A 24,642-nucleotide genomic window follows, 5' to 3' on the forward strand; every position below is an offset into this window, starting at 1 on the left:
ATATGAAGCTGGAAAAGAGCTTTACAACGATAAAAGATTTTAACGCTTGCAATATCTGTGCCGGATATCAAAAATGATTTGACCAGTCAGAGTTGCAGGGTTCCCCTAAAAAGCCCAAACTTGGTAAGCACATATCTTCCCTAATTCATCGACTCAAATAGATACAGTATGAGCGTAATTTGTTGGGACACTGAGCTTCAGGCATTTAGTTTAGAGGATGGAGTGAGTCCTGACTTAACGCTGATGAGCTGAACTGTGCTCTGTGTGAGGTGCTGGAGCCTGAACCGGCTGACCTCTGCATCACTGGATAAACAGCAGGGTGTGGGTCAGGGTTAGTCATCTCTGACAAATAAGCCCCAAAATGCTAAGGGGAACTCACCCCTTGCAATTGTTTTGTTTGCGGGAGAAAGGTTTGCAGCAGAACCGGCTATTTTCCAGCAGGTATATATTACTATAGCTGCAATCTAGATCAAATCAGCCCTCCAGTGTGGTCTGAGCACAGTCTGATTATTCTGTCCTCATGCTTGAAGGTCTGTTTAGAAGCAAAGCAAGAGGTTGCTTCTATAATTGCGACAGAGTAATCAGTGTTTGAATAAATTCAGTTAATTAACAGGGGAAACAATCGATAGAGGACGAGGCCGAGCGAGGAGAGGAGATTAGCAAAACAACAGCTCATATTTACGATGCGGCTGACAACAGGAGCAGGGAGAGAGCGGCGGAGGAAATGAAGGATAAAGAAAGGAGGAGGAGGTTCTCAAGGAGCTAAAGGAGATATATAGCCTGATTAATAAGGACAGTGTGCATTTCCATTTTAACCTTGAGTCCTATTCTCACACACACACAACCAAATAAGTCAGACACGGGCTTGACTCATGAGCCTCTAGTGAGATGCACGGATTCCGTAAAACCCTCCAGACATCTACCGGGTGACAAATCCAGCTCACAATACCACAATCTGACCACAAGCCTCCTGATAGAGAGCTCGTGTGGACAGCGATCGTTTTAGATCGAAAGCGCCTCTTTTTAGTTAACGCATGGATTCAGCCTCATACTCTAAGTGTCCTGTGAATGACAACACTGACACAAATAAAGAGAGCGATACATGGAGAAAATAAAAAAGGCAGACAGAATATTTGGTCCTGCTTGAACTGGAGAGCGGGCAGGGATGAGTTTCAGCCACAGCCTCGCAGCGTTGTTTGACCACAGCCCCTCGCAGCCGCTCCATTAGACCAGACCAGAGTGGTGGGAGGACAATTTCACCCAATTTGTCTGGCCTCTAATGCATTCATCTCAAGCAGGCGGGCTTGCAATGTTTAATTTTCAAATGCACTCCATCTCAAATTACCGCTTTTCACCGTGGCAAAGTGGAACTGATACTGTGGCCGCAAGTTAAAAAATAAAAACGTGTAAGTTACTTTTTGGACGACTTGAATTCTGACCTCAGCTCAACAAGTAGATAAATGGCTACACCTAGAAAAAACGACCCGTCTGCAGGGAAACAGGACAGAGGCTTATTGAGGATGTCAAAGGTCAAAAGTAATGAGCTAGGTAAAGAATCCAGACAGGGCAGCGACAAATCCAAAGTCTTAACAAAGAGCAAAAGTCCCAAAAGGAGCAACACGAGGTAGATGAAGGAACTGAACATGTATCATCACTGAGGTGATTATGTTTTCAGAGCAGAAGCACAACCTGAACCTGAATGAGTAATATCCCCATTTTACAGTTTTTCAGGGAACTGAGGAGGTGAACAGATTTGCCCTTTTTATATATCTTGGCACAGACCTTTGTATTAGATCTCATATCTTCTCGTGAAATTTTAGACAATTGATTTAACAGCACTGAAAATGGCCTGAGTCGTTTTTAACAAGTTCACTGATGTCTTCCGATGAATCCGAAAATTGGTCCGTTTTATTTAAGGAGACTTCTTCGCGACCCTGGGCTCCTGACAGACCATCGGTGATGTCCCGAAAAAAACCATACGACATTAGAGCAAAAACCTATTTTGTCCCCCATCGAACCCACTTATTACTGTCTCCATTGAGAGAGACTATCCTCTCAGAAAAACACTTGTATCAGAGCAGAACTAGTTGGTGTTGCTACCAGCCGAGTTTTTTGTCGGACACTCGACGATTCCGAGACTAATTGTCTATTACGGGGGTGGGAGTGTCTGATCCCACCTCGTTCTTGTAATGATAATGGCTTCTCGCAGTTAGCTGTTAATTACTGCTGCTGCCCGCATGTATTTGAGTGTGTGTGCGTGTGTGTGTGTGTGTGTGTGTGTGTGGGTGTGTGTCTTCGTTCGTTATGCTGAGCACGCTCGCTCCAGTGTGAGCAACCATGGGTGAAACCGCCCCTCTGCTGCGGAGCGACGACGAGGGAGGAAAAACCAGGAGAGATAAAGTTAGATCGAATCTCGAACAGGTGGGGTTCGTCCCTGAGTCACCCTGACCTTCTGTGTCGTCCACTAGCGCGCACACACACACACACACACAATGATAAACACACTTGTCCCGATACGCGCACACACACAAATACAGAGTGTGTCTGTGGCCTGGTGATGTCAGAGCAGGTGATTTCAACTGTCTGCTCTCGACACCACCATCTGGCTTAACTGCAGGGAGCCATTCTCTCTGACACACAAACACACACACACACTATTTATGTCAGAAATAACTCACTTAAACACCATTCCTGACGCTAACAGCACACGGATGGAGAACAAGCACCCTGACGCACGCTCTGTTTCTATAGAAACACAGGAGAAGCATTTACAGCAATTACAATATCTCACAGCAGATACTAATGCGCGCACAAATTCCGATGCATGAATAATTTATTCATGTTCACATAAAATATACCCAGCCTCAAATCAATTAGGATGCAGATGCTCCTCTCTCACATATATATCTCCTCGGTGTCACAGTGCCTTTGACCAACCGTAAAAAAGGACGAGTCTCCGGAGCTCCTGACCAGGCCCTGCATTAAATTACAAGCACTGAAATATAACACGCAGCCGTTTGAGAGAGTGGTTGTGACCCTGTGCTGATTTTTCCCCCAAATCACTCGGCGGTTAATCAGAGTGGGTGGGAATGGCACGTCCCCCCCCAATGTTCTGTTTGTGCTGTTCTTTTTCTTTGGCTTTGTGAGGTGTAATTGCTAATGCTAAGTGCCCGACACTGAAACCAAATCTGTGTCTGACATACAGTACATACTGCAAACGAATGCAAACCAGGGTTTGAGTATTTACTGTAGTCACACCGGGAAAAAGATGTAGTCCCTGTATGCATTTGCCAAATCTGCTTGTTTTTTTGATGTGTATCAAGGATAGAGGGAAGTTATTTCATATAAACTGCTAACGGTGGTGAAACTGCTCGCAGAGGACGGCGGAAAACAAACAAGTATTAAATCTCCCAGAAACCCCCCCCCCCCCCCCCCAGTGTTTGAGTGACGACCACACAGGGACCAGCTCCTGCATCTCCCTGTCAACCGACACGTCAACAGTTCTGTTACGTGTAAACAACTGTGAGAGATTGGGCCGTGCTTTTAACAATCTAATGGACTCAAGTGCATTGTGCAAGTAAGTGCATTAATGGTGATGTCCAAATCAACTTGTATTAGTTTAATGTCGATGAAAAAGGCTTCAGTGTCTGACGCATGGTTCCAGATGGCTTTACTGGGTGCCATTCCCTTTAAAGCAACACTTTGTAGCTTGTCACCTTAAATTAGCAGCTTCCACATTAGTTTGGTGATTCACTGACTTAAAGTAGACAGAATAGCTTCACTTGCGTGTGTATGCTTGTGTGTGTGCATGCTTGTGTGCACATTGGAGACAAGAGCATTAGCAATATATGTGTGTGTATAGCAGTAAGTACCCAGAGGTTGTTTAAGGCCTTGTCTACACTGCTGAAGATTTTTGTTAAGTGGATATTTTCTCCTCAGTTTAAAAAAAGTCTCCATTCACCCATCCAGACGAGAACACAAAAACTACTACAAAGCCCTCCAACAAGCAGTCCCAAATCAATGATCCGTTCAATACCAAGAAACCCTCGCTGTGGTCCAAGTAATATTGGCTGAGACACACGCCTGGGAAATCTACATTTAAAAAGGGCAGCTTTAGCAGCGTAAAGCACCGTTAGCGTGTTTGTTTCCCACAGGGTGTAAGATTCCCTCGCCAGTAGAGGAGCACACATACTGGTAAAGCAAGTTACTAGTACAGTAAGTAAACTCTACTCATTGTGCCACCCACCAGCTCAGAGTTCAAGCTGAGACTGAGACCTCTGGTTCAGCCCATGATGTAGATCTTTCTGAAGTGTCACATTAGATGAGACAGCGCGGCTCCGGTATTCTCCTGGCGCTGATGAGCAGGGCAGAGCGGGGCAAGGTCAAAACACACCAAGGGCAAGAACAGAAGACATGAGCTGCATTCCAACCACACACACTCTGAAATAAGAAATTCATGGATTGAATTAAAGGCACGCCGTCCTTGCATGGCTAAAAGTTCATTCTTCTTTTCAACACACTCTCTTTTAGTGACCGAAAGAACACTGTCATGGCCAAATGGGTAGGCGACCCAGGGGTTGACCCAGAACTCGCTGGAGAGATTACATATCCGATCTGGCCTGGGAACGCCTCAGGATCCTCCAGGGCGAACAACGTCTGGGTTGGCCCCACGGCCCCACTTGGCCAAGCCTGGATAAGACAATGGCAGAATGGATGGCTGGATGGATGGATGGACCCAGTCTTTCCTCTCCACTGCCTATTATCACGGATCACTCATCTTTCAGTTTACCATGTTCATCTCGCCTTTCTATCACAGCTTGTCTTCTCTGCCAATTTGATATTCATCTCCATCCCTCGCTTCTGTCGCCTATATATTCCTCTTTTGTCCTTGTTTATTCTCTTCATCGCCTTCCACTGCTTGAGCTCCATTCAAATCTGCGACAACCTCTTGCAGGATTTCCCCCCAGAAATAATGACCCTGCCTCAGAATCAGTGTTATTGTTCATTAATGAGCTGGTCTGTCTCCGTTCTCTATCTCCGACATAATGGCTTCCATCTATTGGTTTCACCTTACGTCATTACAGTGCTCTAATTAGGTTTCATCTTGTCCCACACACCACAGCGGTTATCCATCCGTTCCCTACCTCCTTTTTCCACATCGCACTCCACCTCTTCACCTCTATCTGGTCTCCAGCTCTTCCGGACACATCTATTTGTTGTCCGATGCTGAACTTCATCACTTTCTTCCTTTATTTTCCTCTATCATTGTGCCTCTTTCTCATCAGTTTCTTCTGGCCGTTTGTCGGCTCATCACTCATTCACTATTTCCTATTATCTGTACCGTCTCTTAATGTTCCCCTTGCCACCTCTCCATCTTTTCATTTTTTTCTGTCATTTTTAACTGCCCACTTGTCTTTCCTTCTATATTCTTTAACCTCACTTCTCACAAGTCTCCTCTTCAAATCATTTCCCTCGTTCTGACTCTATTGATTCGTACATTCACCAGTGCAATAAAACAGCACCATCTGCACACGTAAACCCTATGGCTACAAATGAGACAGCGCATACGTCGAACTCAGCAAAACTAATCAAGTCCGAACTGGAATTAGTTGCCTTGTTAAATGATTTATCTAGAAAGAAAGAAAGAAATCTTGGCATAAACAAATTTCGGGGGCACATATTTTGCAGAGCCCACAGTTTTGGGGACTATTGTTGGATGTTGTTGCTCTCTAACTCTAACTCACCAAAATTGAATTGAATGGGTTCTTCCCTGACACATCTTTCCATCAAGTCAGGCTGTAATCCAGCCAGCTATTTCTGTGCAATCCTGCTATAACAAACATACAAATGCAGATGAAATGATAACCTCCTTGGTGAAGATTATCAAAAAACATAGCATGATAACTGAAGCAGGAACCGAAAGAGAAACCAAACAATGAAGGAATCAAAGAACAAAATCTAGATCCCAAAGGAAGATCTGAATAGAAGAGGAAGACTAAAAACCAAAGAGATCCAAAGAACAAACCAATAAACCACAAACATGCAGAAATAACCAAATAATAAAAGAAAGAAAAACAACATGACCTCATCCATATTTCTGTGGTTAGCCGCCAATGACATTTGTTTTTTTTATTATTCTGGCCCAGTCGTGTTCAAAGGACATCCTTTGAACCGGACTAATCTCTCGTGCCCTTTGAGAATGCATTTCAATTACCTGCTCATGTATTCCTTATTGATCCGGTGATGGACCAATGCCCGGATTCAGATATTGATCTGAGTCATGATCCATACTCACAAAGCGAGAGGCCGCTCATAACAAACATTCAACAGGCATTAGAGGGCAGTTAAAGGGTTATTTCATTAAGACTCTTGGCAATTAAATTACCTTTGACCCCTGGGCTATGATTTGGACTGACAACTCCCTCTCCATTTCTCTTTCTCCCTTTCTCTCCCTTTTACTCTAATTCGATTCATGACATCACCATCAGTTATACATGAGTAATATCGAAAATCATACAAAAACATTTATGACATTTCTTGCGCTCGCTCTCCCCCTTTCTGATTCTCTCGGTGTCTGCACAGTACACACACACACACACACACACACACATTCACTCACTCACTCACTCACTCACTGAAGGAATGGTGTGTTGGGATCCATTGCGAAGCAGCGGCGTGCAACGGACCAAGGGATTTCCAAAGGTCATAAAGGAATAGGGAGCTAACTGCTCTATACAAACACACATGTCTCCAAACACCACACACGACACACACCTTTCTCATGCAATACACTGCCAACACAGAGACACATAGGAAATGCAGCTAACAAAAAAACATCGGGTGAAAAGAGATATGCAATTTCAGATTCATGTACAGGACACACACATACAGACACACACAGACACTCACGCACCTCTGAGTGAGTTATGGTCCAAACGGCACATTATTGAGTGGTGGGTGACGGATGCAGCGGCCTTTTGCTGTCTGCATTGATTAAAGACACAGCGATTCAATCACTATCTGGAAAATATTTGAAATCATTATAACACCTAACTTCCCCTTAAACCACAACAAGTCATCTTAAATTTCTTTTGGGCCTTAAAGAGCACAACATGTAAATTGGTTAATTTGAGCAATAGCAGTTTTGGTATATCATATATTGGAGCTTTACCTAACAAGGCTGGGTGCTTCCCTCTGCCTCTTGTCTACATGCCAAGCAACGAAAGGCTCCAACGGCTGGATCTTTCTTGGGGGGCCAACATGTCCCAAGATTCATTGCCCTTCCTGCACAACCAAAAATCCATTCAGAAAATAACCACAGAACTCGTCAACCCCGGTTGACCTCCCTGCGGGTGTTACATGGAAGGAAAAAGTGCAGTAGCAATCGTGACAACAATTGGAGCCGTGAAGTATTTTCTCTGAGCCTTTTTTCCTTCTGCAGTTGCACCATTCAGCCCCTCCTCTTCCCATTTGGCCTCTGGTGCCCCGCAGGAGCATTCAATATCAGCAGCAAGGCTTGTCTGCAGATGACAGGTCTGACTGCAGGTCATGCAGAGTTGATGTCTTTGCTTCAGCTAGACCATGAGGCTCAGCTGCCTGACACCAGGACGCTCACTTTCTAATCAAAAGGACTTGACACATCTTTCTCTGCAGACCTTATAGGAGCTTAGTCTCTAGCAGTGGTCATTGCGTGCTTTTCACTGTCAGAGGAGGATGGCGATCATGCCTTGGGCACAAAACACGGCAATAGTGTCATACTGTCAGCGGCAGCGCCAGAGACAATAGCGTCAAGTCACAGCCTTCACTTTCTTCAAACAACACGTCGGTGCAGTCAGAGAGAAAAACGGGAGAAAAAGTTCAACCAACAAAACCAGGTTAAGTAATCACAACGGGAACCAGTCACACAAAAGGATGAGTGAGTAGGTATAGGGTTAGGGTTAGGGTTAGACTCTTTCAAGCCTGTGAGTTGGTGCACTTTAAAACAGAACCCACATTCCACCTTAACGACACCGCTCTGGAATTATTATTATGGATTTTGCCGAAGTCTCATGTCCTCACTCCCTGCTGAGAGCAATATACCCCCTACCCAGCACCTTCAGGAGATTTTATTTCGGTGTGGTGCAGCAGGTAAGTGTCTCAAACTATTTTCAACCAGAGCACATGAGCTCAAATCAACACTGAATCCCTGCAGCTCTGATGGAAGAGAGAACTCAGAATTATCCAACTGAAAGGAAAACACAATCAGAGAGGCAACGCATACCCTGCACAATCTGTATACTCCCTTATCAGGAAATGCTCTCTTCTGATGATGATTGGTTACTCTAAATAACTTGTAAATCATGTCTTTAACTCTATTGGCTGCAGAATGTAATGCACTACTTTGCTATATGTGGCATAGTGATATCATGATGAAGTCATTCCTACCATATACTTTATGATGATATGGCTATAGTCCTGTAGGAGTCCTATATAGCAGAGATACCTCGGAGATAGCTTTTGATTGTCTATTTAGCCTTATTATTTACGATGACATCTTGTAAAACTTGCTTTCGGGTCATATTTTTGCTGGAATTGACCTGAAAGTTGACTCAAAAACCCAACAAATATACTGACTGACTTTGGTGAAAATCTGTCCGTGTATTGTTTGAATTATATTGTACATACACACACTCAAAGGGGCATAAATCCTGTTTCCGGCTAGGCCAGTGCGCACGTTGATGACAGGATTAATAAACTACAATGGTGCAACTTGGCTCCTGCAACGTTAAGTTCGACCCAAGTGCAGAAAGCACACCACAGCCCTTATATAGCATAAAGTCTTCTGCCGAGAGGGCAAAGAGACTTCAACTGGCCAACGACATTTGGCAACTGCAACTGCTTTAAACACAAATCACTCTCCTGACTGCTGAAGTGGCAGGACTGACTGAGCTGATGGCTTCCTGGCAGAAATGACGGCAGAGCTCAGGATCTGCAGAGTACACAGATAAACAGGTGTAAAGGATGGGCTACCAAGTAAGAGCAAAGCATTAATGGAAACTATTATTGTGTAAAAATGATCTTACATGTAAAGCGCACTCATGATGATGTGTTGTGCTCATTAGTGAGGCGAACAGTGTAATCCAAAGGCTGCTGTTTGTGTTGTCGCAAGAAAACACTGTTCATCACAGTTTACAAGGTCCTGTTGTGATGATCAAAGCTTCACATAATAGAGAGTGAAAAAAGGAAAAGGGTAGGAAAACACTTAAGTGCAGTGTCTTGCTGCTGTTTAAATTATTGATTTCTTCAGGCTTATTTATGTTGCCTATACGTGCGATGAGATGTGTCCATTTCAATCAATGTAACTGTCACTGCTTACATACCACAAGACGGTTTCTATCTGTAATCAGAGGTGTTGACACAGGGACAGTGAGTCACAGGTGAGGGGTCAACAAGTGCAATGGATTGTAGCGCACATCAACACAACGATATTTACAACATCTATGACAAAGAGGTTGATTCAGGTGTGCGGATAGAAATTTTGGGCCGTGTGAAAGAATACAATACTGGCAACCCCCTCCCCCAATTCTTTTTTTAAATAAAATTAAAAAAAATAGAAATGTGCGCACAGAGAAGCACTCACACAAAGGATGTTTCACCGCTCTGTTAACAATGCAAGCCCTTAGGGGTTACACACCTGCCTCAGCTTCCAGCACACACTGCTGTTTACACTGCTCCCACACGCTCACTAGCTCTTACTGCTTCAAACACACACACATACACACACACACACACACACACACACACACACACACACACACTTATATGCAGGTACACACATAATAATGATCCAGCAGCGCATCCTGCAGTAAATCTAAACAACGAAGGTGCATTAGCAGTATATCACATGCAATACAATATACTTCTGAGACATACATAACGATATAGTGTGTGTGTGTGTGTGTGTGCGTGTGTGAGAAGAGAGAGCGAGAGAGAGGGAGAGAGAGAGAGAGAGAGAGAGAGAGAGAGAGAGAGAGAGAGAGCGAGAGCTTGTCAAACAAAGGGAGAGAAAAAAGTTAAAGTAGGTCCAAAACTGTTGCCATGGGGATTAATGAGATACAAAAGTCTTTAACGTAATCATTATAAGTGTAGACGAGTGTGTGTGTGTGTGTGTGTGTGTGTGTGTGTGTGTGTGTGTGTGTGTTTGTGTGTGTATAGCCGCTGCGACACAAGAGAAATGAGAAATCCTCAGTGAAATGAGTTTAGTTCGAGCCCCCGGCTGCCTCTCTATCTTTGGATCGATGCCGCTTTAAACCAGGACACCGTTTGACAGGGCGGTGGAAGGAGGTCAATAAAACCACACACCATGTACACAAAAGATTTCTGAGCAAATCTGAGTGAAATCAACTTTCTGCATGCCCGTCATTTCACTTCTTAAATCTGAATTCGACTGCTATTTTGGACCAACAGCTGTGGGCAACACAGCTCTGAGAGCAGAAAGAGCAAAGAGGTTGGAAGAGCATGGGGGGGCTCTTGCAGTTTAAACTCAGCTCTACAAAGCCATTAAACGTTTTTCATTATAATGGCAGCCCACCCATTGGTTTATGAACTAATTTTTTGAAGACTTGAGTTTTGCATTTTTTCCAGCACAATCTTAGTTTAATAAAACCAGAAGTAACCATGTTTGGAGGAGCAGGGGATAAGCCTGAGAGCTGAAGGACTCTGTACGCCCGCCAACACCTGCAACCGGCACCCATTGGACGGTACTAGCTGTCAATCACCCCAATGTATACTCTACTTGAAACTGGCGATGATAAACTTCATAGCTAAATGTCTACCGATGTTACAAATCAACTGAGAGGGATTTTCTCATAGACCTCTAAAGCTGATTTATTTTTTTCAACCAGTGGAGTCGTCCGCTGCTGGTCATTCAAGAGATAAAAGGTTTCATGCATTTCTGCATTGGCTTCACTTTCCAGAGTCAAAGTCTAAATTTGGATATAGTCTTTGCTCACAGCTCACTGTTTTTTAGCTTTAATGTTTTGATTCGGTCTCACCAGACCTCAGCAGCATCGTTTCCAGGCGCAGCAAGGAAGCTGTTGGCAACAAAAAACAGAAACAAAAAAAGCTCCAATAAACTCTTTTTGACCCCACAGTTCATTAACTGCTCAGCAACAGCAGGGAAAGGGCACAGCTCGTGAACACAGTGGAGCTCTCAGCAGCTTAACAGCCACATATCGTGCCCAGGACTGGGTGGACAGTTTAGGATCTTTTAGTTAAATGTTTCGGTTTTCTGGTTCAGTCACAAAATCCTGATCAACATTGTTTCCTGATGCGACAAACTGCGGGATGCATAAATTGGAAAACGTTTGCTAACCCATACTGCATGTCACCTTGGTAAATTCACAATATGTTAATGTTGTGTTTACAGCTTGTTCCACTGCCCACTAGTGGTCAGAAATGAATGCAGCCTGTGATATATTAATGCAGCTACTATATGTGAACGTTGTGTTTACAGATTGTTCCACGGATTTTTTTTATGTTCAATCGATTTGTGTCAATGGAGAACACAAGAAACAACCATTTCACAGCTTGTGTGTCTGTCCATCCCAATTTCTCACACCCCTAAAATATGCATGTGCCTGTGCGTGTGTATACGTGTGTGGTTGTGTGTGTGTGTGTGTGTGTGTGTGTGTGTGCGCTCCAAAGTTCGATTAGGGAGTTCTTGCTGTCTCAAATGGGTCAAATTAAGGTTGATCAATAGATTCACAGATCTAGAGGTCGATGCGTCCTCACTGAGGGAGGCATGAAAGCGCTTTTGAAGCTTTCGACTCTCGCCCTCAACCAGTGGATCCGAGAGAAACAAGCATTCATTACACTGGTAGTCACACACTCCGCTGCTACACACTACTAGATAGACACAACTGACCACACGCTCGCTCTAATGGTCCTGCTCCCACCTTCATACATTTTTTATGCATGTGCTCGTTAAGTGTGTGTACTACTATGTGTATGTAATTTGAGTGGGTGGGTTTGAACGTGTGTGGGAGTGCATGTGAATATCCAGAGATAACACTCTGCACAGCATTTATTTAGTCTTTGAAGCCAGTAATTGGCAGCAGGCTCATTGTGAGGGTGAGGAGATGTACACATGTGATGCTCGCATGTGTGGGTGCCTGAATGCGTGAGTCTATCAGCGGCTATTATCTACTTTGATCAATCTAAAAGCATGTTTGAAGCTACAATTGAGATCCAAGCAGGCAATAGATTTGTCCCGCTAGTAATGGCAGAGGAGGGGAAGGCGGTGAAGGGGGGAGGAGAGGAAGTGCACAAGGGAAAAAAACTGGGAAAATAAGAGCCGGAATATGGATAACAGGAAAAAGGCAAAGGAGACAAAAAGAGCAATGGCAGCACGATACAGAGCAGGAAATGAGAAAAGTGTCCTTGGGCCCTTTAGGCTGTACAGGCCACAAAGGTTTGGTCGTATCAGCAGACAGATGAATGGTGAAATGTGTATGAATGTTTCATTCTACCGCTAGATTAGCTGACATTTGAGAATTAACTTAATGAACATGGCCCTAGGACTGGAGGTTAATAGCTACACTGTCTTTGGAAGGATATGATCAGGGATGAGAGGGACAAAAAAAATTACTGTACATACTCAGCCAGGGAACAACTGGAATGGCATCCATAGGTTGGTGCCCCTGTAAGTGTATGAGCCTCTGTGTGAGACACTTAATGTGTATTGTCAAAATGTATTTGCTCTCAGTCTTGCTGCGCAGAGCGAAGCTGTTCTCAGCAGGTCTGTACAATAGCTAGTATTTTATCAAGGCTACCAATGTTAGTATATCAGGACATGCTGTGTGTGGCATCATTTTTCGGTTTCACACAAAGACTGTATAACAGAACGAGGATCAAATAACTATTTAAAACCAAACTAACCCCCCAAAAATGAACACTATAACATACATAATTTATAAAACGCAGACACTGTCATTGAGAAAATATTATTTAACTTGTGTTTAAACTTTGTTTTTATCTTGTTACACTTCCGATCTGCTAACATGGGGGGGGTTATGATCTATAGTGCAGCAAAATATTTAGGTCAATTTAAGTCAAAGATTTATGTTATGAGAAATGCTTAATGGATTTTAAATCAAATTTTGTCTGGATTTCTACAAATCAAACTACACTGTGCAGGGTATAGACTTTCTATACATCAGGATGCTGGTAAGATACTGTATGTAGGTAGTTTTTGAACCAATGCTTCTTATAGGCAGATAATTGATTGCTCAGACGCACAATGCTGGTAACAGGTCTTATGCCATTCAAACATAAAATCCTTCATGATCTAGATAAAGGAAAGGGACGCCAGCTGTCCTCTGCCATTTTACCATGACCGGATGGCATTAGTTCTGATTAGGTGGTGGTTTGCTTTGCGCATTTATATAATGTAATGTTTACTAACAGAAGTTGTGTGCTCACCATTTCAAAAACAATATGTTAATCATGAGCTGTCATGTGATGTTATGCGTGCAGTTCAAATATAGCCACAGTAATACATTTAATTCAACAGAGTGTCCAGGCATGTTTCGTCAACCAAACATAATAGAAACTGTATCAAATAGCCTTTATCCAGCTGGAGGATTGTAAGTCTCGCTTTAAATGGCTCTGGCAATTTGACAAATCTCAAACTGTGGCTTTAGATAATCCCCATGATTCCCATGTATGCAATTTCATAATGCATATTACACGTATGGTGTTACGCAACATACAGTCAGCATAATCTTCTCCAAGCTTTCTATGGATATGCTTTGTTCACGCACACGCATGGACTGTGCTCTCTGAGAGCACAAGTCATGTTGCAGATGTTAGTATCCGGTATGTGCTGCCGTTTGTTTGTCTTTTTGTGTGTGTGTGTTTGTGTGTGTGTGTGTGATGTTGAGGGATACTGGCAGCACAGTGCTCAGAATTTCATCCCTTGCTAATGGCACACACAGCGAGGATAGCAGAGAACCTGAGGGAGCTAGCAAGCTAAATCACATACACACAAACACACACACTTATGCATAAATAACAGGCATAACAACATTTAAATTGAACATACTCACAACAATGTGCCATGAAGGCTGTTCAATAATGTACCTTGACTTTTCCTTTTTGCTATAACACACACACACACATTCACACACACTTCTGTGCAGGCTGTTCATTTAAGTGTTATTTTTCTGCTGCAGGGCCCTGATGACACACACATGTACACGCGCACAAGCATGCACACACACACAAAGCCATCCTAAGGGAACCTCAGTTTTTTGAGTTTGTTTCACTACCCTCACCCGAGACGCCTTCACACCTCCACCCAAAGCTTCCCTCCATTTTGATGTCACGTCCATTTGGCTGCAGCCGAGGCATTAATGCCAAGTGACAAAGAGTTGTAGCTACAAACCGCAAGAGGAATCGAGATTTTAGGGGACCAGCAATCACTTTATATACAAAGATTCACCAGCAGCGGATTTAGTCAAGCTGACTTGTTTTTGCATCTGCGAGTTCATGGTAAATGCCAGTGACAACAACAGTAACAACAGGGAACTGGGAGGTTTTCTAAGAGGACGACATAAAAACTAAATGCTTCTTTTGCTAAAACAAGGGCAGTTGTACTTTACCTCAGTATAGTACCAATACACAACAATGTTAATAATAAAGAATTGCATACTCAAGCAGAAGTACCTAAGATGTAGAAGTGCAGTATAGATATAGTTGAAAAAAATAGTATTAAACACAGAATAAAATCAAATAGAATATACTAAATACCATATCAGAACAATTAGAAACAGACACAGAAACTTATAGTTGTAGCATTACATCAACAAGTGATGTAAGTAGTTCAAATGCAATAGACAATCTATTATAAACAGTATATGACATGGTACAGTATAAAATGTGATGACTTGCTGTGTAGTCTTCTCTCCGTCTATCACTCTCTACTCCACCTCTCTATTTTCTCCTGATCCCTGTTTCTCCATCGCTCGCCCTCCAGCTGCACTGCCTCGTCACCTCTCTCCTCCAGCTTAGAAATAAGTGCACATTACAAGTCCTTTGGCCCCTCGCTCAGCCACAGTCATAAAGAGCTGGCACTGTCCTGCCCTCTCTCTCCTCCACTTCTTTAATTTCAAAAGTAAATACCCCTGTGGTGACGAGAAATTACTGCTTTTTTAGGCAAATGCCAAAAATTGGCGCGTGTGTGTGTGTGTGTGCGTGTGCGTGTGTGTGTGGGCCGGCGAGCGTTGCCAAGAAGCAGTACAGTTTGATAACAGAGCAGATGGATAACACGACTGCTTTTGATTTGTTTGTGTTCAGGAAACGGGAGCGACAGAGCCGTGGCAAAACTAATGAAGTTAAATGGAAGCGAGTCTTTCATTAGCCCAATGCTTTCCCGTGTGATGAAGCTCCACACTGCCCTTTCTTTTTGTTGTTTTCATTTCACAGGAGCAGCGCAGAGAGGCGGCGAAAAAGGCTTCCACGTCCCGAATGTATTTCCAAAAGAGATCATTATTTTCGAAAAGAAAGGATAAAAAACGGCTTTATTATCTGGTTTACGCCGACACCAGTGCACACTTAGTGGCTCAGAGAGGACACAAACTTCCACATGCATGCAGACAAACCATGAAACCCTGCACATTGAAGCGGAGTATAAAGAGAAATGGCCCTGAATTGTTTGGCTTTTTGCACAGCAGTGGCGTGTGAGTGCTCCAAAAAGAGATAGAAAAGCTGGAGATGTGCATTGAGTGTGTTTGAAAGAGGGGAAAAAAAACGAAGGGAATGAGAGAGGAAATAGCATGACAGCAGAGTGGATTATGGGTATTTAAGCGGGCCTGACGTCCACTCCTGCCTGCTACATTTCATTTTCTGTTGTTTTTCCCGCCAATCGCTCCTGTGATTCTCATCCGTCCTTTAATCCAATTAGTAAAATCACCATACACGACAATACTTTATCCACACACACAAACGCACACACACACGTAAACCCACAAAACCACCCGGTCCGATGAAGCTGACACTTGCAAAATTTCACAATCACACATGCGTGCACTCGTGAACACACCGTCACACACATCGCATGCCGAGACCCCCCCTGCGGTCATGCATGCAACGTAGCTGGACAGCTTGTGTGTACGTGTGTGTGTGCGTGTTGAGTCTTATCAGATTATATAAACCAGGTTTGGGTTTATGCTGCTGTGCCAGATTATGCACCAACAAAAATAAGAAGAGGAGGCTGCCTGGACAGGAGAAAGACAGAAATAGCAAAAGGAGAAAAGACAAGAGCGAAATGGACGAGCAAAGCAGGAAAATTAAGAAAATGTTAAATTGAAGTTTCGGGACAGAGTCAGACCTCTGATGATTGAAGGGGACCTGGCAGGTAGAGAGTAATAAGGACATATGGGAGAAACTGACAAAGACGGAGGGGAGGTGAGGCATCAGGGCAGAGGTAGTAGAGAGCTCACGAGTGTAGCGACAGACAGAGAATGCAGGTGGGCACAGGGTGAGGAGAGAATAATGAGAAACAGAGGTGAGAGAGAGGAAGAAAGAAGAGAGGTTTCAGGGATGTGAGAGAGAGAGAAAGAGAGAGAGAGAGACTGATAGAGGAGAAGATGTGGGAGTGGGAGTGTAGACGAGGGGAGGAAAAGAGACAGAGGGAAGGAAATGAAAGTGACAAGAAAAGAGGAGGAAGGTGAAATACAGAAACAATAAATCGCAATAAATCAAATGAACAATGTCAATTTAATAATTTCTGCATAGAGCAGATATGTGACGGTGCCACATTGTTATTAGGGTTGGAGGTTGCTTCACTTATTAACTCCCTGGGATATATAATATAATATATCAGGAAAATGTCTCGCTATGAAATTAGATTTTTAAAAGGTGCAAAGATGAATATCGAATATGGATGAAACGACAACTGTGTGGGTAATATGAAGAGTTCACGCCTGAAAGCCAAGGATTCAGAAGAGACGTTTAAAATCAAGTATTTTCGGGGGGGGGGCTCTTTGTGCATCAGTGCGCAGTGTACTTCTGCTTTCAAGCACCCAACAACATATTATATATTTTGCCTATTGGGAATTACTTGTTACTAATTGATTCATTACTCTGTTCAGTGACTCTAAGGCCTGTCTCATGCACCTGATGCTCCACCTGTTGAGTGTTGCACTGAATTCCTGTTTGGCGATAGAGACACAAAAGATTGAGTAAAGCTTGAACGTTTAATAAGTGTTACATTTTTCCACAGAACTGGACTGTAGGCTGAAGTCTGAACATGAAAACCAACTGCTTCATCTGAAAAGGTTTATGGCGAGAGACGAACAGCCACGAGCTGAACTTTGGGATGTAAAAGAGGGAGGGGGAGACAGAGGAGAGGAGAAAATGAAAGAGTGAAAGCAGCACAGAGAGGGCGGAGAGGGAGAGACGAGAAGAAATAACAGGGCAGAGAAGGGAGGGGAAATTCAGAGGGAGCCAGACGCACAGAGAGAGAAATCTGTCAGGAAATAAATGTATGCTTGAGAAACAAGTGCTCCATCCGTTTGACAACCAGTAGCCACTCCGAAGACTTATTTCTCCTTAAAAAAACTGCCTCCGACATCTGTCTTCTTCACATGATGTTACCCATTCAGAAAAGCTTAAAAGGTCAATGCATTTTTCATCCGTGCCCGTTTTCACAGACGACTGGACACGTCTGCGATGGCCCATTTGGCCACTCATGAAGTCAAAACAGCAGATTGTGCCGAAGCTGGCCGCGGACACCAACTGAGAAAAGGACAGACGCCTTTTCTTTTCTTCACCCACCCCCCCCTCATGTCTGTTCCTCCGACCTCCACTAATCATGACCACCTTAGTCATTTCTCTCCTCTTAGCACAGTCTCATGCTGCCAAGCATCACACCAGCCCTGCGATGTAATTTAAGGCAACAACAACACCGCTGACAACAATAATAACATCTCCACGACAGTCTGCCCTGTGAGTCATGGCACTGGCACCGACACACAGACAGATTCACAGACACGGCGACCACCTCTCTCCCACACGCTGTCACCAGTTCAAGTGTGTGGCATATGCTGAGGTTACTCCTCAAACAAATGGCTCTCCTTCACCTTGGGATTTCTATTCTTGGCGGCGGCAGGAGGAGCCGGTCTGCATATCAATGTCCGGCTCATCAAGTGTGTGCGCGCGTCTGTTTGGAAGTTGACATCTGTCAGATTTAGGTTGCTCTGTGTTGACCTGTGTGTGTGTGGGTGTGTGTGTGGGTGTGCACATTGTTTTATCTTTGAGCCATATAAGACCTGTTGCGTCATATGCGAGCTTCTCCCTTTAGACCTTTGCAGTCACCGTTTTCGTGACATGACACTGTTTTAGAGTGTGTCTGTGTTTCTGTGCCGATGAAAGGAGGGGCACAATACATATTTAGGCAATCTGCTGCAGAATCCGACAAAGACAAATGGACGTAGTGGTGGGTCGGGAGGTTAAACCTTCACCTGCTGTGGATAAACGTCTGTGGATGAGGAGATTATTATTTTAATGTCTGAGATCTGTTTGCTGACAGTGGCTCTTCACCTTTAAATCCGTGTTTATTTCCAGTCAGTGAATAAAGGGGAATATACTGGGAGAGGAGTGTTGTACAGTTCTTTGTAGAGCACTCACTTATCCCACCACTTGATGATGGAGACTTCTGCTGAAACACATGTGGGCCTTTTTGAGTGGAAATTGTTTGGCGCCTGTCGAGTGATAGAAACTTCATCAACGCGTCCAATTGCTCGGGTTGAATCCTCTGGAGGATCTCCTACTGTGTTCTCACCTGGGCTCATTTGGACATAATCCAGTTTTAGTTTTAACAGGGGGCTGGCAGAAAAAGCTCAGGAGGAAGTCTGCAGCAAACCAACTTGTGAGATTTGTGTTCTCGCACACAGCCCCCTAGGAGACTGTCCAGAGTTCAGTGCATGTCTAATGTTGCTGGAATAGTTTTAAGAAGTGGATTTTTCCTTTAACACTCTCTGCAACCACCCTTCACCTGCCGTCTCAGACATTAAACGCGATTGCATTAGGAGTTTACACATGGCGTGTGATAAATGCAGTGAGTTCAAACACTGACTTTTCGCCAAGACTAAGGCAATACTGCAATATCTCCCTGTCCTGTCTCTGATCAAGCTCCTTGGTCCTGGTCAATATCGGGATTGAGAAAAAACGCTGTGTGCTGCATTCAGCGCTAGAGGCTATTAAGGACTCTGTTCATCATTAGTCGCTTTCCCTTTCAAGGACCGATCGGGCGCACGAGTGAGCAAGGGCCAAATCACTCTGCAGTGCAAGTGCGATCACCGTTGCTACATTGGAAACTGCTGTCCGGCTTGGAAATGGCACCGTTTGGCAATTAACTTGTCAAAGTGAATCCCTGAAGTGACGCTTTGGGAGCGATTGGAAGCTGATTGGGATGATTGATGTGTGGGGGGCCAACCTGTTTGTCCCCACGAGGGAAATCAGGGTGATATTAGGTCGGCACTACTTATCTTATATTTTGTTTTTGTTTTAACTCAGAGGGTGTTTCCCAGCAGTCTCCGGATATACCAGATGTCATGCTGTATTTTCTTGTTTTACGGCTGAATTTAACAAATGCACATGCTGGCACGCGTTATAGACCGAAATTTTATAGTTTAAAGAACTGCCCCTTGGCCTTCATTCTCAGAACGCACTGCGACAGTGAAGGCCTGACTAGGTGACTTTGTGCCGTAGTCACAGAGGCCATGAACACATATATCACTGTCCTCACATTCATTTGTTAGAGCGATTTAATTAATAAACTTGTAGCAAGGAGGCCGTGCTTTAAAGCTCCAGGGGCGGGACTCGCAGCTGATGCAGTAAGATTAAAATGCCTTTTGAAATGATTCTGATTAAACTGTAGTCCAAACTGATTGAAGGAGATGGAGTGTTGGTATCAAAAATGTAAATCAAACCACTGCTTTAGTGCAGGAGGCCTTACAGGGAACCTTAGAAAATATAACGGTAGTTTGTGAAAGATTTAAATGTGTCACGTCCAAGGACCATCTACCACTTCTGACTACAGCCCCTCCTCAACTAGTCAAAATACCCTCTCACATCAGATAAAATCTTGCTTTTGTCTGCAATGGGAATGGACCCTTCAGTAGGCACAGATTTTAATTAGCTCCAGTTCCATTCGGGAGTGATGGAAATGCGACGCCCGGGTGAATGCAGTAATTTGGAAAGACAGCAAGGTGAGAGAGCGATTTAGTTGTCGTGAAGTCGAACATGACGCACCGGGGTGGGAAAAAAACAGAAAAGCAATCTGCTCTAAAGTCGATGGGAAAATAATCAATCCCCTTTTGTAGTGGGTTCAACTACCCGCTTATTTTGGTGTAAAAGAGGCACACAACAGGACACACCCACAACGGTGGGCTGTGTAAATAGAATCAATCATGCAATTGCTGTAAAAACCTACAAATAAAAGTAGTTCCATCGATCCATTATCAATACTGCTTATCCTCTTGGGGGTCGCAGGGGCTTACATTGGGCGAGAGGCTGGGTTCATCGGCAACCAGGATTCGAAAAGGGAACCTCCTTGCTTGCTGCTTTCCTTTATTGTGAAATGTAATTTTTCCCCTGTTCCTTCTTCATTAGATTTATTTTTCTACTCTCCTTTCATCATCTGCCCACTGCTGCGCCGTTCACAACACACGGCATCTATCTCCAGGGCCAAAAACAACCCCCCTTCCGCCCTGTCAACACTACTAACAACATGCAACACACACGCACACACGCAGGCACACACACACACACACACACACACACAAACACACTTGAGAGAAGAGGATTATGACCGATAGGACTTTCCTACCCCCCCCCCTCCCCAGCAATCGGACAGACACACCATGCTGACACTAGCGGGATCCCTGGGTTCAGCAACCGGTAACAAGCGCACAAATAACCCCAGACCGAGTGCCAGTGATTCACATAACCAGATTAACTTGGACAGGAATAGAGGCGGAGATGCAGGTCAAAGGAAGTGAGTGTGTTGTTGAAGTCATTAATGGATTAGATGAGGATACACTCACAGGTAAGGACAGGAAGACACTGACGGCAAGCGGGTCTTGGATATTTTGGGTACTGGCATGAATACAATGAGACTTAGTCAGTACACAGGCCGGCACTTATTGTGCCTGTATACAAAACACACGCAAACCTAGAGGCGGACTATAAATGTGACAGCTCGACCAAAATCAACGTCAATATTGACATTTCTGGGATTAGGCCGCTCACAAAATAATGAATAAATGCATGGGCTTTAACTTCCTGACACCTGGTTATTGTCTGCAGTCGTATACAGTCACAGATCGCCCGGGATGTAAAAGTGAGCAGATGGACGACCTGTACAGAGAACCCAAAGCAAACAAATAAAAAGATACACAGAGCAAAGACATAGAGTGGGAAGTCGTCCGTTTAAAAATGTAAGCTCTGATGGAAATTCAGACGGAATCATCAAGTTGTTTGTATCAGGAAGTTTTCTTCATCAGGCCAACAGAGGTTCACTTTTTAGAGGCTAGAGAATCAGAAAACACTGGAATAAACATCTGACCCGGTGCACGAGGGTCAAAGCATCGCAGCCGCTTTAAACACAAAGATTCCATCTAGCTGACGTAAACTGAAAAATGGTTTGAGTTATGCAAATTGATGTTTAGCCCACATTTTCCTGAGACAGCTTGGGTCCTTGAATTATTGAGATGGCGACATATCTTTAATTTATTATTCATCATTGTTGAAAAAAGTCCCCATAACTATCGTCACGCTGCCATTGGCTCAGCTATCGCCATAAAACCACCACCACCACAATCATCATCATCATTACCTCATCCGTTATCATAAACACCTCACTTATTATAATCATAAAATAGTATCAATCAAATCCTCGTAATCATCATTACAACTACAACCATTTGCCATTATCATCGTAATTGTCATCACAATCATTTTCATCATCGTCATTAACCCTGTTATCTTCATCATCATCATCACCAGAGGTATGCACGCATCACCATCTTCCTCATAACCTTTTATTCTCACTAAGAATCTTTTAATCTTCATCATCTTCATAACCATCATCATCATCATTTATATTTTACTGTCATCATTTTGATCTCCTTCATCATCATCATCCAGTCTCAGCAATCATCATCATCGAAACTACAACCAGCAGCAGCAGCAGCATTTTTACTGTTTTTATTTTAACACACATTGTTTTAATCTTCTTCATACTCATGCTGTCCCTCTTCCGGCTATCATCATCTAGACTACCATCATCATCATCGCATATAATTGTGTTAATCTTAATCACCTAATCCCTTCTCTTCCTTATTTCTCTTCCTTATTTCCCTCATAAGACGCACAGAGTTCACTGTCCGTGCAGTGTATTCCATAAGGCAGTAATTCATTTCAACATAATTCGATTACAGTTATATCCCTTCCTGCCCTGCACCCTGACCCTGCGCACTCCCTCCATCTCTCACCCTGTAACCTAACCCAGCACCAGCTCCCCAGCCTGCACGGTCCACGACCCCGTTCGACCGGGATACAGTCCTGCAACTGAGGGGAAATATCACGGATGATCTGCCTCCAGCGGAGACAGCTCCCCGGTCAGGATCCCTGGTTTACGCACATACACTTTGCCTATTTTCTCAGCGGACTGCGCGCCGGAGAAATGCTTAATTGGACCGGTACTGTTGGTTTCGTCTGGACGTGCATGGGGCAGGGGCTCAGTGGTGTCGCACACATCTGACCGAGAGAGAGAGAGAGAGAGAGAGAGACCCCCACCGGTCCCGCATGTCTGCCCGGTGTCTCCATCAGCTCACCCTCCGCCTGATCTACACCTGTCCGCTCCGAGCTCCGTCTTTACGCACGAACCGATCCGCGCAGAGCCACCGCCAGCCGCACGGCTCGGACAATGCAATCATCATAAATGCGCGTTAATAACAGAGGTAATACACACGTTTGTTTGCGTCCTCTCACCGGTTCGGCGCTGTGGAAGAAGCCCGCGTCTGGATCCGTTCATTCATTCATTCACGCACTCATCCCTCCATCTGTTCATCCTTCGCTCCGTTCAGTCCCTCACTCAGACACCGAATAAACGAGCGAGCACGCGCACTTCATCCGCTGGCTCGCTCGCGCGTTATTTCAGCGTCCCTCCCCCCTCCCTCTCTCTCTCTTTCTCGCTCTCTCTCTAGTGGTTAAGGATGGGGAGGAAAGAGAGAGAGAGAGAGAAAAAAGAGATTGAGGGAGGCTGAGGAAGGACGAGCTGATGTGAGCAGGAGAGGAGCGATCATCACTGGGCTAGACGTGTGTGTGTGTGTGTGTGTGATGGGGGGACACTCAATGAGTGTGAAACAAAGAAGCATGCATGACCAGCAGCATCACCCATAGGAGTTGAAAGAAGAGAAGAGAAGAGAAGAGAAGAGAAGAGAAGAGAAGAGAAGAGAAGAGAAGAGAAGAGAAGAGAAGAGAGGAGAGGAGAGGAGAGGAACAGAACAGGAGAGAGGCACCAACCATGAAGCACAAACTTCCTATGGGGACCTTTTGTCCCTCAACTCCCCTTCACTGCTCTGTTTCTCATATTATCAGATAAAGGCATGAAATACACCCCCCCCCCCAAAAAAAACAAACTGTGCTTATAACACTTGAATTAACTAATCAATTAAGCTACATAATAAATAATGAATGTGGAGTAACATGGAGAAAGTAGACAACAATTACTACTACTAACACGATCATCAGAGACAATTCTCCTCAAGATCCCAACTACCTGGACAGAGAGCTGTGTAAATCTGTGTTGTTCTGCCATTAAACACATGAATGAGCTGCATTTTAAAAACTGTTTAAAATCAGTATTTCTAGAACATTGTTCTCGCTTTACGCGTGTGATCTTATTTCCATTAATTCACTTTAGCCAAAAATTCCTGTTTCTATATTTGTTTGTTGGTTGTATGGTTGGTTGGTTTATGAAAGACGCAGTTCAGGGAAGAAAACTGTACATTTTTATGTGGATCCGGATCAGGGGGCAGATACAGGAATTTCGCTTTCTTTATCATTTCATTTAACATTGGGTGTTTTCAAGATTCTCTCTGATTTCGCAGAGAATATTCCAATATCTTGATGAAGAAAAACATCAAGGATATTTCGGGAACTGAAAAGGAGTGTGTACAATTTGGTGCAGGTTGATTGGACTTTTGGGGCTTGGCAATAGGTTCTCTACTGAGTGCCATTATATTTTTGTGCGCGTAATTGATCCCTGCTTGTGTTTATGTTTGAAACCTTTTCCCTTCATTGCTGCTAATCTTGACCAGGACTTTGGGACCTTCCTGGTAAATAAAGGATAAATAAAATCCATATTTATCAGAGAAAAGTTCAAATATCAGTATGAAGAATCCAAACTCTAAACAGACAAACACTGTCACTGTGAACGAGTTTCACTACAGACCCAGAAATATGGCGTTAGGAATTTACTTGTGGATTTATTAAGTGCTGCTCTGCCTCACCTCGCCTCACCCCTCCAGAGAGAAGGAGGTGTTGAAGGATGGAATCAGAGAGTAAGGAGCAGACAGAATATTGTGAAAGGGG

The 24,642-nt window shown here is 44.0% G+C and overlaps 1 protein-coding gene across 1 annotated transcript in view; it reads right to left on the reverse strand.

The window, feature by feature from the left end:
* The window catches only part of slc8a4b (solute carrier family 8 member 4b), a 78,282-nt gene extending 55,136 nt beyond the window's left edge, over positions 1–23,146 (reverse strand). Inside the window, exon 1 of the mRNA XM_053415532.1 lies at positions 23,018–23,146. The gene's annotated coding sequence lies outside the window, so the exon portion shown is untranslated. The remainder of the gene's footprint in view (positions 1–23,017) is intronic.
* Positions 23,147–24,642: the final 1,496 nt, after the last annotated feature.

Source organism: Pleuronectes platessa, chromosome 23, assembly GCF_947347685.1.
Source record: "Pleuronectes platessa chromosome 23, fPlePla1.1, whole genome shotgun sequence".
Lineage (NCBI taxonomy): Eukaryota > Metazoa > Chordata > Actinopteri > Pleuronectiformes > Pleuronectidae > Pleuronectes > Pleuronectes platessa.